This window comes from Peromyscus maniculatus, chromosome 19 (genome assembly GCF_049852395.1).
Source record: "Peromyscus maniculatus bairdii isolate BWxNUB_F1_BW_parent chromosome 19, HU_Pman_BW_mat_3.1, whole genome shotgun sequence".
Classification (NCBI taxonomy): Eukaryota; Metazoa; Chordata; class Mammalia; order Rodentia; family Cricetidae; genus Peromyscus; species Peromyscus maniculatus.
Genome location: NC_134870.1, coordinates 23,446,790 through 23,461,809, shown reverse-complemented (window position 1 = coordinate 23,461,809; position 15,020 = coordinate 23,446,790). Strand labels below are relative to the sequence as shown.

At 41.6% G+C, this 15,020-nt stretch overlaps 1 long non-coding RNA gene across 1 annotated transcript in view; it reads right to left on the bottom strand.

Annotated features, from left to right (window-relative positions):
* The window catches only part of LOC121824073 (uncharacterized), a 32,358-nt gene extending 22,182 nt beyond the window's left edge, over positions 1–10,176 (bottom strand). The window contains exon 1 of the long non-coding RNA XR_013046019.1: positions 7,876–10,176. This is a non-coding gene — a long non-coding RNA (uncharacterized LOC121824073). The remainder of the gene's footprint in view (positions 1–7,875) is intronic.
* Between the last annotated feature and the right edge of the window lie 4,844 nt (positions 10,177–15,020).

Sequence of the window (15,020 nt, the reverse complement as noted above, 5' to 3'; positions counted from 1 at the left end):
ACAAGACACCAGAAAGACACTGAATCCCGGACACCGAGTCCCAAACACCGCACATGTGTTCACTTGAAGGACTACATTGTTGCACAGTGTTGTTTTCAGTGCAGGAATCTGGGTATGACCAAACTGTCAGTGTCTAGTAAATTCGGTCCCACGGAAAAACAGGTACTTCCTCGCTGAGGCAAAGCACTGCCTGGGACTTTCTTGGTCTCAAGTCTCTGGCAATGCAGTAAATCCACTAGCAACAGTCCTCCAAGAATATTCTAAAATGGTCACATGGCCATGTCCCCTTGGAACTGACACAGTCATTTTAGTTGACCAGTTGAGCTGCTGAGTTGAGCAGCCTGGATATGAATAGAAATTGGTAACTGTGTCTGCACTTTAGTCTAATTTGCTCCTAAATGACGGGAGTCAAACAGGGACATTTGGCTTAAACCTCACATTCATGGAGGCCATCAAATTTAGAAATTTGACCTTGTCTTCCAACAGTATATACAAATAGAGACCAGCTGACAGATCAGAACCAAATGGCACTGAACTCAGATCTGTTGTAGCACTTGAAGGACATGGTAAGTTAGTATAGTCTACAAATATCATTGTTATTGCATGGAAACCATAATTTCAACACATTTACTTAGGTATGTAAAAGCACTCATTTGTTAAATATCTAGCATGTTTCAATCCTTGTTAAATTTTTGTCCATGTCCTAACCTTTAATATAATGCTATTTGGAGGTGGGGTCTTTCAGAGGTGATACATGTAAATTAGATTATGAGACTGAGGTGCTCCAGATAGGATCAAATTCTTTAGAACACAGGAAGACGAATGGGGCCTTTCTCTCTGTGTACACTAGGAAAAGAACATGTGAAGACACACGGACGAAGAGCCTTACTGTAACTCTCCCATGCTGGCATCCTGACCTCATCATTCCAGTCTCGGAAACTGAAGGGTGAATGTTTGTTGTCTATGACACTAGTCAATGCTACACTGTGATAGTCCGAACTAAGACAAGTGTGAGACAATCTCATGTCTGTATTAAAAATATGTGTTGGAAATATGACAGAATGGAGCAGGCTTAGGTCTTTCTCCAAGCTGTCAAGCCTCCGGTTCAAGCAGCACCTTTCTGGGCCCCTTAAACCTTGTTATTGATTTCAGAACATCTGTTGGATGATTAATAACACCATAATTTAATTCATGCACACGTGAATGGTTGATGAACCGGAACAAAGTAAACAAATTTTGGCTCTAATCAAATTCTCTTAAATCATACACAAAGGGCTATTAGATATGCTTAGTTAAGCTAGCAAACGAAATCTTATAGAGAAGGCACATCCAGGCAAAACATAGATTTCAGCATTATGTCATTGAATTGTAAAGCAGGGAGCCACACAGGACATGCAAGTATCACTTGTTCAGAAAAATTAAGGGGATGGTAAACTTGAACTGATGTACTGTGGGATATTTTTAAAGAACTAAATGCCAAGGGATGACATTGTAAGAGGAAAGAAGAGAGTTTTCAATGCTCACCTCTCGCAGAGACCTCAGTTAGAGCAACCATTCACTCGTGAAGATGCGTTTGTGAAAGTGAAGGAATTCAGGTAAGAAATTAGAACATTGATGAAGAGAAAAAAGAAAAACATGCTGGGGAGGGAGTGTCGTAAGAACTGAATCATCATTGGTATCTCACCTGGATATGTTAGAAAACCTTCCTCAGCAGTCAAAGAGGATGTTGAAAGCAGCCAGAGTAAGCAATTGTCACATACAAGGGACCCTCGAAGGATTTCTCAGCAGACAGTTTGCACACCAATGAGGAGAGAGTAAGATAATAGAAGTATTTGGAATAGTATGCCTGGCAAAGCTATCCTTCAGAAATGGTGGACACATAAAACCTTTCCCACACAAACACAAGCTCGAGGGTTTGTTACTGTGAGACCTGAGTTACTAGCAAAGCTAAAGTTCTTCAAGCTAAAAGGAAAGGGTACTACCAAGAGCATGAAAAAAACAAAAATGCAAAATAAAATTAAAATCGTCAATTCAAAGCCCTCTACTACTGCAAGTGTGATGTATAGATCTTTTTTTTTTTTTTTTTTTTTTTTTTTTTTTTTTTTTTTTTGGTTTTTCGAGACAGGGTTTCTCTGCGTAGCTTTGCGCCTTTCCTGGAGCTCACTTGGTAGCCCAGGCTGGCCTCGAACTCACAGAGATCCGCCTGCCTCTGCCTCCCGGGTGCTGGGATTAAAGGCGTGCGCCACCACCGCCCGGCTGTGATGTATAGATCTTTATCGAAGTATTAAAATAACCACAATATTTTGTTAGTGGATACATAGTATAAAGGACATAAATTCTAATATGTATCATAAAATGGAACAGGAACAATTAAAATGGGGACTTCTGTATGTGGATAAATAAAATATAAAGAGGTAACTAAATGCAGAGTTGGTGCTTTGAAAAGATTAACACCACTGACAAAAACTAGCAGAATTAACTGAAAGAAAGTGAGATGAGACCCAAATTGAAATGACTTCTCCACAGCTCTCCATTCTATTACCTGAGGTATGAACGACTCCAGGGAAACAGGTCTTCCGGATACTACAGGACTGGTCCACACATGAACCCACAGAGACTGTGACAGCATTCACCGGGCAAAATCCCAGCACAGGAAGGGAAAGTGGACACAAAAGTCCAGCCCAACCACAAAGCTATTGCAACTGATACCTGCTGGGAGAGGGGCAATCAGTTTTCTCCAAAGGAGTCTCACTGTGTGCTAACCACACTCCAGGGCAAGCCTGAGGTCCAGAAGCCAACAAAGAACAGACATCATGTTTTTTTTTTTTTTTTTTTTTTTTGGTTTTTCCGAGACAGGGTTTCTCTGTGTAGCTTTGCGCCTTTCCTGGAGCTCACTTGGTAGCCCAGGCTGGCCTCGAACTCACAGAGATCCGCCTGCCTCTGCCTCCCGGGTGCTGGGATTAAAGGCGTGCGCCACCAACGCCCGGCAGACATCATGTTTTATTGTGTGTGTGTGTGTGTGTGTGTGTGTGTGTGTGTGTGTGTTAGATATTTTTAGTTTGTTTGCTTTGATTTTTTTTTTTTTGTTTTTGATATAGAGAAAAAGAGAACATGAAGTTGGGTAGGTTAAGGAAGTACGGAAGAGTTTGGAGAAGGGAGGGGAAATAATATGATAAAAATACATTGTATGAAATAATTTATAAACAAAAATTTAAAGGACCCAAATCAATAAAATTAAAGATGAAGAGACTTATACTAGATACCAGTATAATACAGAAGATCACCAGAACATACATAATGTTCTAGTCCAGTAAACTAGAAAAATCTAGAAAAATGGACAAATTCCTAGACACATTTTATCTCCCAAAATTTAACCAAGAGGATAGAAATAACTTAAAAAAAAAAATCTGTACCAAGCAGTGAACTAGAAAGGGTGAAACCCGGGAAGATGCCAGGCCTGCCTGGCATCCCGGGGCCTGGGCAGGCAGACGCCACTGAGATGAAGTGTGTGATGGAGGAATGATGAGGAGCAGCAGAGCCGTTCCTGTGCTGTGGGGAGAAGCGGAACTTAAGCTGTGCCGGCAGGGAGGGACAGGCTGATATGGGTGGCCTATGCGGCCACCTGGGGTCACGTGATGTCCAGGCCGTGCTGCCCCTGGGAGCCACGTCTGGGTCTATGGCCCGCAGGGATGCCCGTGGTCTGGGCAGCCACCTTCAATTATGCTGAAGTCCAAGGGCCATGCTACTGCTGGTGCCATACTAATCTGAGTGGCCTGCGCTGCCACCCCAGGCTACTTTTACCTCCAGGCCTGAGCTGTGGCTGAGGGCCATGTCTGGGTCCGTGGTCCTACCACAGAGGGTCTGTGTTGATGTCCATGGCCCACTGATGTTTGTTACCACGGCGTGGCGGCGGGGGGGGGGGGGGGGAGAGCTGACCCTGATGAAGGCCTGGGAGAACTGGCCCTACCTCGCTGTCCTCTGCAAAGGGAGAGCTGGCCCTGCACTCAGAAGAGCTGCTCCCACCCCTCACCACGCCTGAGGGAGAGCTAGTCCTGACCCTTGCCTAACGGGGTGGGGGTGTGGGGTTCTGGTGGAGGCCCAGACCTACCAACTCAGCTACCACCCAGCCCCATATCCAGGGATTTGAATGGGCCTCCTCCAATATTAACCCTGTCTGGAGCAAGTGAAGGGACCAGTCCTGTGGAACCATAGCTGCAAGATACCTGAGAGACGTTTCAGTGAGGGTCCCATATGGATGGTGTACCAGAAGCCCGAGGCCTTGAACCAGACCAACAACTCATTTCAATAAACATTTGCAAGTAAAGCTATTTGGACAAAAGCGTACACTGCCTGACACCCTGCAGTTTCCAAGGCCACTCCAAAGAATGAATATGTGTTTGGGAAGCAGGAAAGACAGAGGAGGGAAATGAATGTGTGTGTGTGTGTGTGTATGTGTGTGTGTGTGTGTGTGTGTGTGTGTGTATTTAATTATTTTTATTATTAGTTTTTAATTTTTTGATAGGGGAGGCTACAAGGGCGGAGTGTAGACTTGGAAGGTCTGGGAAATCAGTGGGATTGGGGTACATAATGTGAAATTCCCAAAGAATTAATAACAATTATGTTAATTTAAAAAAAGAAATGGTAAAACGTCTCACAACTGGAAAAAAAAAAGCTCAAGTCTAGATGGAGTCATTGCTTAATTTAACAGACCTTTAAAGAAGAACTGGTGGGGCTGGAGACATGGCCCAGTGGTTAAGAGCACTGGCTGCTGTTCCAGAGGACCCAGGTTCAATTCCCAGCACCCACATGGCAACTCACAACGGTCTGTAATTCTAGTTCCAGGGGATCTGACATCCTCACACAGACATACATGCAGACAAAACACCAATGCACACTAAATGAAAGAAAAGCAAATAAATCTTTAAAAAACTAGCAACTTCAAACTATTTCATAAAGCAGGAGAGGAAAGAATTTGATGCATCTTATACAGTCATTGGGTACCCCAATAGCCAATAATATGCATATATATGTAAACAGATGTGCATGTGGGTGCAGTATAAGATAGAGAAAAGAGAACAATAGAGGCTAAGGGATGAGGATGGAGTGAATGTAGGTAGTAGACACAAATTATGAAAGGATATAAAACAATTGTTTTTCTAGTAATAATTCTATAATGCAATTTTTGTTTTGCATGATGGAAAAGTTCATAAAATGTATTGTCTTGAAAGTATAAAATTTGATGTGAAGCTTCCATTTTGAAGCTGTATAGACTTTGGGTTGGTTAATTTGGGTGTGTGGTTATTTGTTTGTTTGCAAGTGTTCTATGATAAATCTTTTTTCAAATGGGTAAGAATGAAACAACAATTATGGGCTAACCACTTTGATGAGCACGAGAACAAAAATTCTCAGTAAAATACTTGGAAACAAATTCAATCCACATCAAAAGATCCCTCACCATGAACAAGCTGCCTTCATTTCAGCAACGCAACATGCATAAATCAATACATTTAACAATTCACATAAATGGACTCAAGGACAGAAATCACGCAATTATCTCAATAAATACACAAAAGGTCATTGACAAAGTCAAACAGCCTTCATGATAAAAACTCAGAGTAAACCAGGAGTGGAACAAATGCATCTCAACATTATAAAGGATATATATGACACAAGCCTAATCAACATCAAACCAAACAGGAAATCTGGGAGCATTTCCTTCACAATCTGAAATAAGACAAGGATGTCCCTTTCTATACTCCTACACTGTATTCCTTAAAGTCTTATCTAGAGAATTAAGACTGAAATATCAATAATGAAAGGATGCTGTAATGGTAAATATTGATTTTCAACTTGATAGGCTCTAGAATCACCTAGGAAACAAGCCTCTGGGACACCTGTAAAGAATTATTAGATGACGTCAACTCCTAGGCATGCCCGTGAGAGATCCTTTAGACTAGGTTAACCTAGGTAGGAACACCTACTATAATCTCGAGTGAAACCATCTCATGGCTGAGTTCCTGAACTGAACACAAAGGAAGAGTCAGCTGAGTGCCTGCCAGCCTTCATCATTCTTCCCTTCCCAAGTGTGACCAGCTCGCCTCACACTCCTGTTACCAGGATTTTCTCACCCTGATGGATTCCATCCCATTTAAATACAAATGGAAGCAAACCAGCCTCCTGAGCTGCTTGTCCACACTTATTTGTTACACAGTTTGTTACAGTAATGAGAAAGGTAACTCGTACAGATACAAATCGGAAAGGAAGAGGCCAAAGTATTTCCATTTTCAGGCAGTCTGATGACTAATGTAAAAGGCCTTAAGACTCCACTAGAACACACTTAAAACTGATAAATGCTTTCCATATGACAAAGTCCAGAAGAAAACTGCTGAGCCAATATTTTATCTCCAGGTAAGTGTGAGGCACATTGGCCACCTTCCTCCTCTCCTCCTCTCCTCCTCCTTCTTCTTCCATTCTTCCCTTTCTCCCTCCCTTCTTCCTTCCTTTCCTTCCTTCCCTCTCTCCTCCTCCTATCCCTTTCCTTCTTTTTTTAGCTATATGTTTTCAGTAGCTCCAGTTCTTAAATTCACATATAAGACAGGAAATAGAATGAACAACATAAACAGCTGTGATGGTTTTTTAAATCAAAAACAAGGAAGACAGAGGAGGCGTTTGAATGGCACCTTTCTTTTACAAACAGTGAAGAAAGACTTGGTTAGAAATGAGAATGGAAAGATGCTGTGAGTAGTTATTGGATAGGCAAGCAATAGTGTGTACCATTTTCCTACTTACAAAATGGAGTTCATAGTTCCTACCAACAACTCATAGTCTTAGGAAGTTCAGAAAGGATAAATAAGTGAAAGAGATTTCTAGAATGTCATGTGCTACAGTTTGTAACTGGGACAGGCCTCAAAGATCCACATGAAGCTTGGTCCCAGTCTTCTGTCATTAGGAGATGGAGGGACTTTAACAAGAAGGATCCAGCAGAGAGAGCATTTGAGAAATGGATGTGTGGCCTTAAAAGATATGGACTGTGGTGGTTTGAAAGAAAATGGCCCCCAACGGGAGTGCCACTATTAGGAGGTGTGGATTTGTTGGAGTGGGTGTGGCCTTTTTGGAGGAAACCATACCCAGGGTCTCAGTTCACTTCCTGTTGCTTGAGAGTCAAGATGTAGAACTCTCAGCTACTTCTCCAGCACCATGTCAGCCTGCACACCGCCATGTTCCACCATGATGATAATGGACTGAACCTCTGAACTATAAGTGAACCACCCCAATTAAAGTTTTTCCTTTATAAGAGTTGCCATGGTCATGATGTCTCTTCACAGTAACAGAAACCCTTAGACAGGGACCCTAGAATCCTTTCTCTTTCTCTTTCGCATGGTCATGAGGTAAGTGGCCATGTCTCCCACAAGGTCCCTGCCATAGGCCCAAAGCAGTCAGGTCAACTGACCATGATCTGAAACCTCTAAAAACTGGTCAAAATCAGCCTTTAGTTTTAGTTGTTTTTATTTTGTAATTTCATTTTATGCGTATGGGTGTTCTGCCTGCACATATGTGTTCTCCACATATGTGCAGTGCCCCCAGAGGCCAGAAGAGGAAGCGAGAGTCCCTGGGACTGGAATTAAAAATGACTGGAAGCCACCCTGTGTGTGCTGGGAATGGAACTCTGACTCTCTGTAAGAGCAGCTAGTGCTCTTAACTGTTGAGCCATCTCTACAGCCCCAGAAACTTTTATTTTTATAAACTGATTAACTTGGGTACTTGGTACAGAGGTAGAAAACAGCCTGCCTTACCTCACAAGCTATTATGCGTATAATATGAAAATATTCCTCAATACTGCACTAAATCACAGTAGATATAAAAATATACAGTTACCTTAGCTTCTGAGAGAGGACCTTTGATGATACGATATACTGAAGCAGTCTGATTCTTCTCCTTTTGGAATGTATAGGACTGTTGCCATAGCAATAACAGTAACCATAACAGTAGGTCATCAACACTTCATTACAATTTAATGACAGGAAGAGAAAGAAGAATATCTTGTCATTTTAGTTGTACGGGAGAATTTTGGTAAGAACATGCTGTGACTTGGCCAGGATCTGCACTCCTAAGAAAACACCGAGAAAAGCCAAACTGTCCGTTTTATAGCTTATTTCAAAGAGCCAGTGTTCCGAGGCATGGTGTCCTCATGTGTCATGTGGAAATACGGGCTAGGCGGGAAAAATTCACACACTGAATCATCTATGTCACCACCTAAGGTTTTGCCATTGTCTTCCACACACTGGAAACAGAGACTGTCTGGTCCCCAGCTAGCTAGAGCTGCAGATTCTCCTAAATTTTTAAAAATCAATTTATCCTGCAGTAATGTGCTGAATGCTACTTTTGAACTGTTAAGTATTGCTTGCCATGATAGAGATTATTTTGTTTATGAGAATGGATACTGAGTGCCTTATTATCTTACTGAAGGGTTACAATTCCGTGTGTATTTGGTCAATAGAATATAAGCCAGAGACATCATCACATATCACTCAGAAATACTCCAGAAAGTATCCCTAAAAAAAAAACAAAAACAACAAAAAAAAAACTTTCCTTGAATTCTGTGCAAGCTACCCAAGACTGGATGCAAGTACCCACATAACAATCCAGGTGTGATCCCTCTCAAGCCTGTAATCCCAGCACTGAGGGACTGAGGGGCCAGTGACAGAAGACTAGCTGGCTGCCAGCATAGTTAAAAAGCACCAGCTCCAGGTTCACAGAGAGGCCATACTGTAAAGGAATAACGTGGGGAGAATCATAGAGGACACTCAATGCTCCCCTCTGTACACACCATACATACATAAAACATTCCAATCATTTTCTATGCATCCTTTACAGCTTATTCTTATATGCTGCCATGAACCATAGAGCAATGTTTCAGTCAGTGATGAGTTATGTAATAGATGTATAATAGTGGTCCTATAGGGTTAGAACGAAACTGAAAGATTCCTTTCACCCATACCAACATAGCCATCACAGGGCTCAGTACAACGCATCACTCACCTGTCTGTGGTGCCGCTACTGTAAGTAAACAGCCAGTTATGGGAAAGTTCAGCTGTGCAATGTGTGCAGTGTGGAAGAAATGAGCATGTTTCTGATTTATCAGGCTGCCACTTGTATCATTATTTTATAGGATAATTCTTTTAATTTTATTTTTTTCCTCCTGTAATGGATGTATCAGTTCAATCACAACAAAAATTTAAACCATAAATCCATACAATAAATTAATTCTGTAACCTCGTGCAAGCAAGTATTGCTGTGAACCCTTCAGAAACAGAAGACGGCAAAGACGTATTCATAGAAGATGAGGAGCACGTGCAAATGGCTGGGTGGTGTCAGACCTCTTATTCCAGTGAACATGTACAGGGACTGTCCTAACTCCGAATGTCTTCCAGGAGTACCCACACCCTGGAGTGCTTCTGGCAAGCGGAACAGGTCTACCGGGGATTGAACAATCTACAGCTGTTTACTGAAAAACAAGATGCCATTGGTGCCCGCAGCAGCCTAGCACAAACGTTCGCTCTAACTCCTCACTGCACAAAGAGACCATGGGACGTGGCTGACGGACCTATGCCCTTTGTGCTTGCGTGAATACACGCCATGATGATGAAACACCCCATGCTGCATTTCTCAGAATGTATCCCTGCCATTATGGGATGCATGGCTGCAAATCATGTGTCATGCACAACGTTGTAAATGTCGACGATTTAATTGATGAGGTTGCAAGTTTGAAATGTGTAAGGCAGGCTTGCCAACTGGAAACTCTCAGACGGTGGGATATCCCTGTGGTTATGAGCCAGAATCCCCTCTCCTCAAAGAAACATCACTTTGTGCTGTTTTCAACTGGTTGGACGCGAACCCCTCACATTGTCAAATAGAATCTGCTTTCTTTAGAGTTGTTATTGTAAACCTGAAGCTGTCTCTAGAGCACCTCTATAGCAATGCCTGTGTTAGCATTTGCTTGAATAAGGAGGCAAAGCAGCCTTGCGAAGCTGACACACAGCCAACTATTACTCTATAGCTTAGTTTACCCCTCTGTCCTGTGCTGTCCAATATGGTAGCTGTTACTGAGCCATTTAAACACGGCTTGTCTCAACTGAAGTGTGCTAGGACAAAAATCTGTGCCAGATTTAGCAGTCATACTACAAAAAAAAAAAAAGAATGTAAAAGATCTCATTAATATTTTATAGTGGTTACATGTTAAAGTGGTAGTGTTTTAGGTAGGTTACATAAATTTCAATTACTGAAATATGTTCACTGTTTCATTTTACTTACATGTGCATACTAAAAAATTTTAAATATATTTTAAATTTTAAATATATGGTATACACTTCTTTCTTTCTTTCTTTCTTTCTTTCTTTCTTTCTTTCTTTCTTTCTTTCTTTCTTTCTTTCTTTCCTTCCTTCCTTCCTTCCTTCCTTCCTTCCTTCCTTCTTTCTTTCTTTCTTTCTTTATTGGTTTTTCGAGACAGTGTTTCTCTGTGTAGCTTTGTGCCTTTCCTGGAACTCACTCTGTAGCCCAGGCTGGCCTCGAACTCATAGAGATTCGTCTGCCTCTGCTTCCTGAGTGCTGGGATTAAAGGTGTGCACCACCACCATCGCCTAGCACACATTTCTTTTTTAATGTCGCCTTTCTAGTCTTCATATGTTTTGTAATTTAGAAATTAGACTCTAGAAGATGAACTAGAGCCAAACTTCCCCAGTGAGCGCTGATATTTTAGACGGTCTTCTACACCTCTTTTGACAATAGCAAGTGTTACCTGAGTGCAGTCAGTTATTTAGAGTGCAGCCACCAGCTTGGAGGATGGTCTTTTAATTTCTCTTTGATACAATTACACTTTTGGTCTTGGGTCAGGCAGCACTTTGTGTCATGTTATGTTGTTATCATAGTTTCTCATCAATAGTTTGTCTAACGAGTTCAATAGTAAATTCTAATAATCAGCACAAAGTATTTCCTGAGTGAAGTTAGCCAGCTTGCTTGAAGACGTCCCACCTCTGCATGCTGGACTATGCCTGGAGTTTAGATGAGTTCTGGGGGTAAACTCTGTATGTAACTTTTGTGTGACAAGCACCTCATCTGCTGAGCCATTTTCCCACCCACTAAGAGCCATTTTATTAGTGTGTGAAAGACAAACCATAGGTCAGGCAAGCTATCAATTTTGGCAGCTGCCAGGATGAAAGAGATGGAAAAAAAATGGAAACAGTCACGCTTCTGATTTGGAACAGCAATGGTGTCTGTAAGCTGAAAGCGAGTGTCAGGGCAAGCATTCTTAGGATTTTGACTGGTATTCAAAGAGACAGAAGGGGGAAGAAAGTTACACCTTTGGGTTAGAACACAGGAAAGTGGACAGACTTGACAACGATCTGTGAGTCACTGCATCAGTGGAGGGAATTCTAGTGTGTGTAAGAACATTATCCCATCTAAGGGATAGTTATCCCTTCTATCACTTTAGCATGTCTTCAAGTAGATCGGCCTGCCTGAGAGGTGGTCTTCTAATCAGGAGATTGACAAGCCCGGTTGATTTAATTCTTATGGGAGGGACAATACTATGCCATGTTCTAATGTTTGGGCCAGAATGCCATGACTAGCTAGAGCCAAAGGTAGAACTCAGAATCCAACAGAAAATTAACTCTTATCAAAGTTATCTTAATTTGCTCTAGACCTTTTTGTTTGCTTGCTTAGGCTTATTTAGATTTAAATTCAAATCTAAGTCTTTCTTCTTTCTTCCAATTCCTTCTCTCCAAAAATGGTATGGTTTTGGGAACTGAGGTGAAAGGTACCTTGTTCATGTGAGAATTTCCAAGGTTTGCAAATGAAAGCAGAAGACACCCTCCTTTTAGTTCACCCACAGCAAAATATGCGTCTTCTACTCAGTCACTAGGTATGTGTAGAGGATGATGCATCAATCTTGTGGCAGAGAGGAATTGCTAGGTAGGGTAATCCACAACCACTACTGACACCTGCTAGGACACAGACGATGTAGGATCCTATCACCCTGCCCAGAGGCCCCGGAAGCTACAAGAGCATCTCTTTCTTGTTCATCTAATTTCCCCCTTAATGCTGGCTTCTCTTTGAGACATTTTATCTTCCATCCAATTCAATAAATACCACTAGTTTTGATGTACAGGGTCAAAGAAAAATTTTAAAAAATCCCCCCAAAATAAAACAAAACAAAACCCCCCACAACTTTGTGTTAATGTTTCTAAATTTATTTTGCTGAAAATGCCTTGGGAGACTTACGACTTTGTATCCTGGCGCCTGCCCTTTCCTACCTCTGAGATTTTGCTAGTGTGTCCCTTTCACACAGAGTAAACACTCTCATCCCTGTACCAGGACCTACAAAAAAACAAACAAACAAAAACAAAACCCCCCAAAAAACTAGAGATAAATAATTCCTTTTTCTTGTCTAACTATATTTCTTGTCTATATTTCTGTGACACTTACTTTATAAACATACATTAAGTATCTGTTACCAAGGTTTATTCTCTTTTACTTGAACTAGATCATATGCATTTTGAAAGGAGAATCACTATATGGCTCATAATTTCGTTTTTTAACAATATTTTATTAATTCTTTGAGAATATCACACAATATAATCTGAACGAATTCACCCCCTCCACCCACTTCTCTTATACCCTTTCCACCTAATTCTGAGTTCTCTTATTTTTTCCTCCCATGGAGTCCAATGTGTACTCCCCAACTCGTCCTAAGAGAGGGATCTTCCCTGGTTTGTGATCGACCTACCAGGGATCACACCATTAAAGAAAACTGACTGTCCCTCCTCCAGCAGATTAAATGCCCAAACTCCCCAGCTAGAGGTGGAATGCCATGCTCACCTTCCCGCTCCATGCTGAGCGTGTGTCTCCTTGAGTTTGCACGGGTGGTGTGCACGCAGACACAATCACTGAGCTGAGCTTGTGTATCCTGAGTTTGCACGGGTCGTGTGCATGCAGACACAATCACTGAGCTGAGCTTGTGTATCCTTGAGTTTGCACGGGTCGTGTGCATGCAGACACAATCACTGTGAGCTTGTGCATGCAGCTGTCCTACTGTATGCAGAAAACTCTCCATTTCCTAAAAGTTATGCACCACCTCTGGCTCTGACAATCTTTCTGCCTCCTCTCTCCAGACTCTTGAGCATCGGGGGAAGAAATAGGATCATGTATGTCCCATTTAGGGCTGAACACTCCACGTTCTGCACCCTGACTAGTTGAGAATGGGTTGCCTTCTTTTGAGTTGTTGATTGCTTTATTTTTTCACTCAGTAAATGTTTTGGAGGGAAAATGCAAGACACAACAGGAGTAATAAACATAAACTACCCCATACCCAGATCACAAGAACCATCCTTATATCTTCCTCACTGTATACATTCATGATGTCTAAGCACCTGGCTTCTCTCCCTTCTCTTAAAAGTTATTTTCATCTGTATCTGTTTGTTCCTTGTATGCATTTCCACAGGAACTACATCCAGTCTCAGCCAAGCTTTTCTATGAAGCTTCTAGTCTAAAAATAACCTCCTCTGAACTTCCCCGGGATCCTGATGCACAATGATCTCTTTCTGTCATGTCTGGTGTGTTTGCACTGGCTCTTTCAGCTCGGGGTCCAGTGTCTCGAATCTTTAAACACTCCACTCTTGGCCCTCGAATATGGATTTATCTCACCTCTTACTAGATGAGTCTAAAGCTGTGTTCCAGCACTGCTGAACTGTCATCCCTTGGCTCAATTCTTTGTTTCAGGTGCTCTTTCCATTTTTTTTAAAGAAAATTTAGTTTTTTGCATGAGTTCATCATGTCTTAGCTCAAGCATTCAAGGTTCCCCGCAGCCTTGGAATTCTCTTGCAGAGGAGGGGTCACCCTCACCCCTTTATAATTTCATCTTGAATCCTCTTGTATTATTTGCTGGAAAGCCTGTCTTACCTAAGTTATAAGATCCTCATGGGCAACTGAGTCTTATATTAGTATGGGTACTTGTACTGGCTGCCTATGGTATTGGGTCCTAAAAACTTAAACCACATGAATGAGATGAATTATTTCTCTACCTATAGCTACTGCACTGAGCTCAGGAAAAAAAAATCCCATGATCAGCCTAGCCAGTGTGCTCCTTCTGTAGCCAGCCTTGGAAAGGGCAGCATGACCTTGGCAAGGCTGTGTCCTGTACTAAATAGGAAATCAGCTAACTTTCCTATTTGTATAATACTCTGGCCAAAGGAAAGAAGACTGTGTGTGGTGAAGGCAGCAAATGAAAAGACCTTCTGTGAAAGGAATGTTCCTCTCTCACATCTCATTCAGAGGTGGCGCCTCCTCGGAATGAAACACTCATCAAGAGGAGGGTTAAGGCAGGTCTTGCCCACATGTGCAAAGACAAGGAGACGGTCATGGAAATCTTTATCTTATGTCTGAACCTTCTGCTAAATAGAGCTGGAAAAGCAATAAATGCATAATTGCTCATCTTGGTTACCAATTCTTTCTACTATTTATTGAGACTAAGAACCTTATTCTCAATATGAGTTAAGATCGCTTAAACTCATCTTGAAAAACCAAATCATTTGTCCCATGATAGTTCACATTTTAAGGATCGCTTAGGGCAATGTAAGGTAACCCGACCAAGATCCTACAATAATAATACACAAATTGTTTTTTTTCAACTTGGTAACACATTTTTTTACTTCATTATGTTAATTATATGAATACATTAAAAAACTACATGGGGGACAAGGGGGTGGCTGAAATAGTTGGACTGTGTTATGGCATTACAAATATAGGTTAACAGTGTGGATGTGCTTCCAAATATTGCTGGACTTGCTATATCTTTATATTGGTATATGGTGCAATGTTGATCTTTTCTGGCACTTAAAATACTGTTAGTTTGAAAATAACTATGGCATGTCTTGGTTGTTTAGTTATACAGCACATGATTCTGCTTCTGGAAGGATGATGGACCAATGGCCTAAGTAATGAGAGCTATAGCATTTGCTAATTAATCT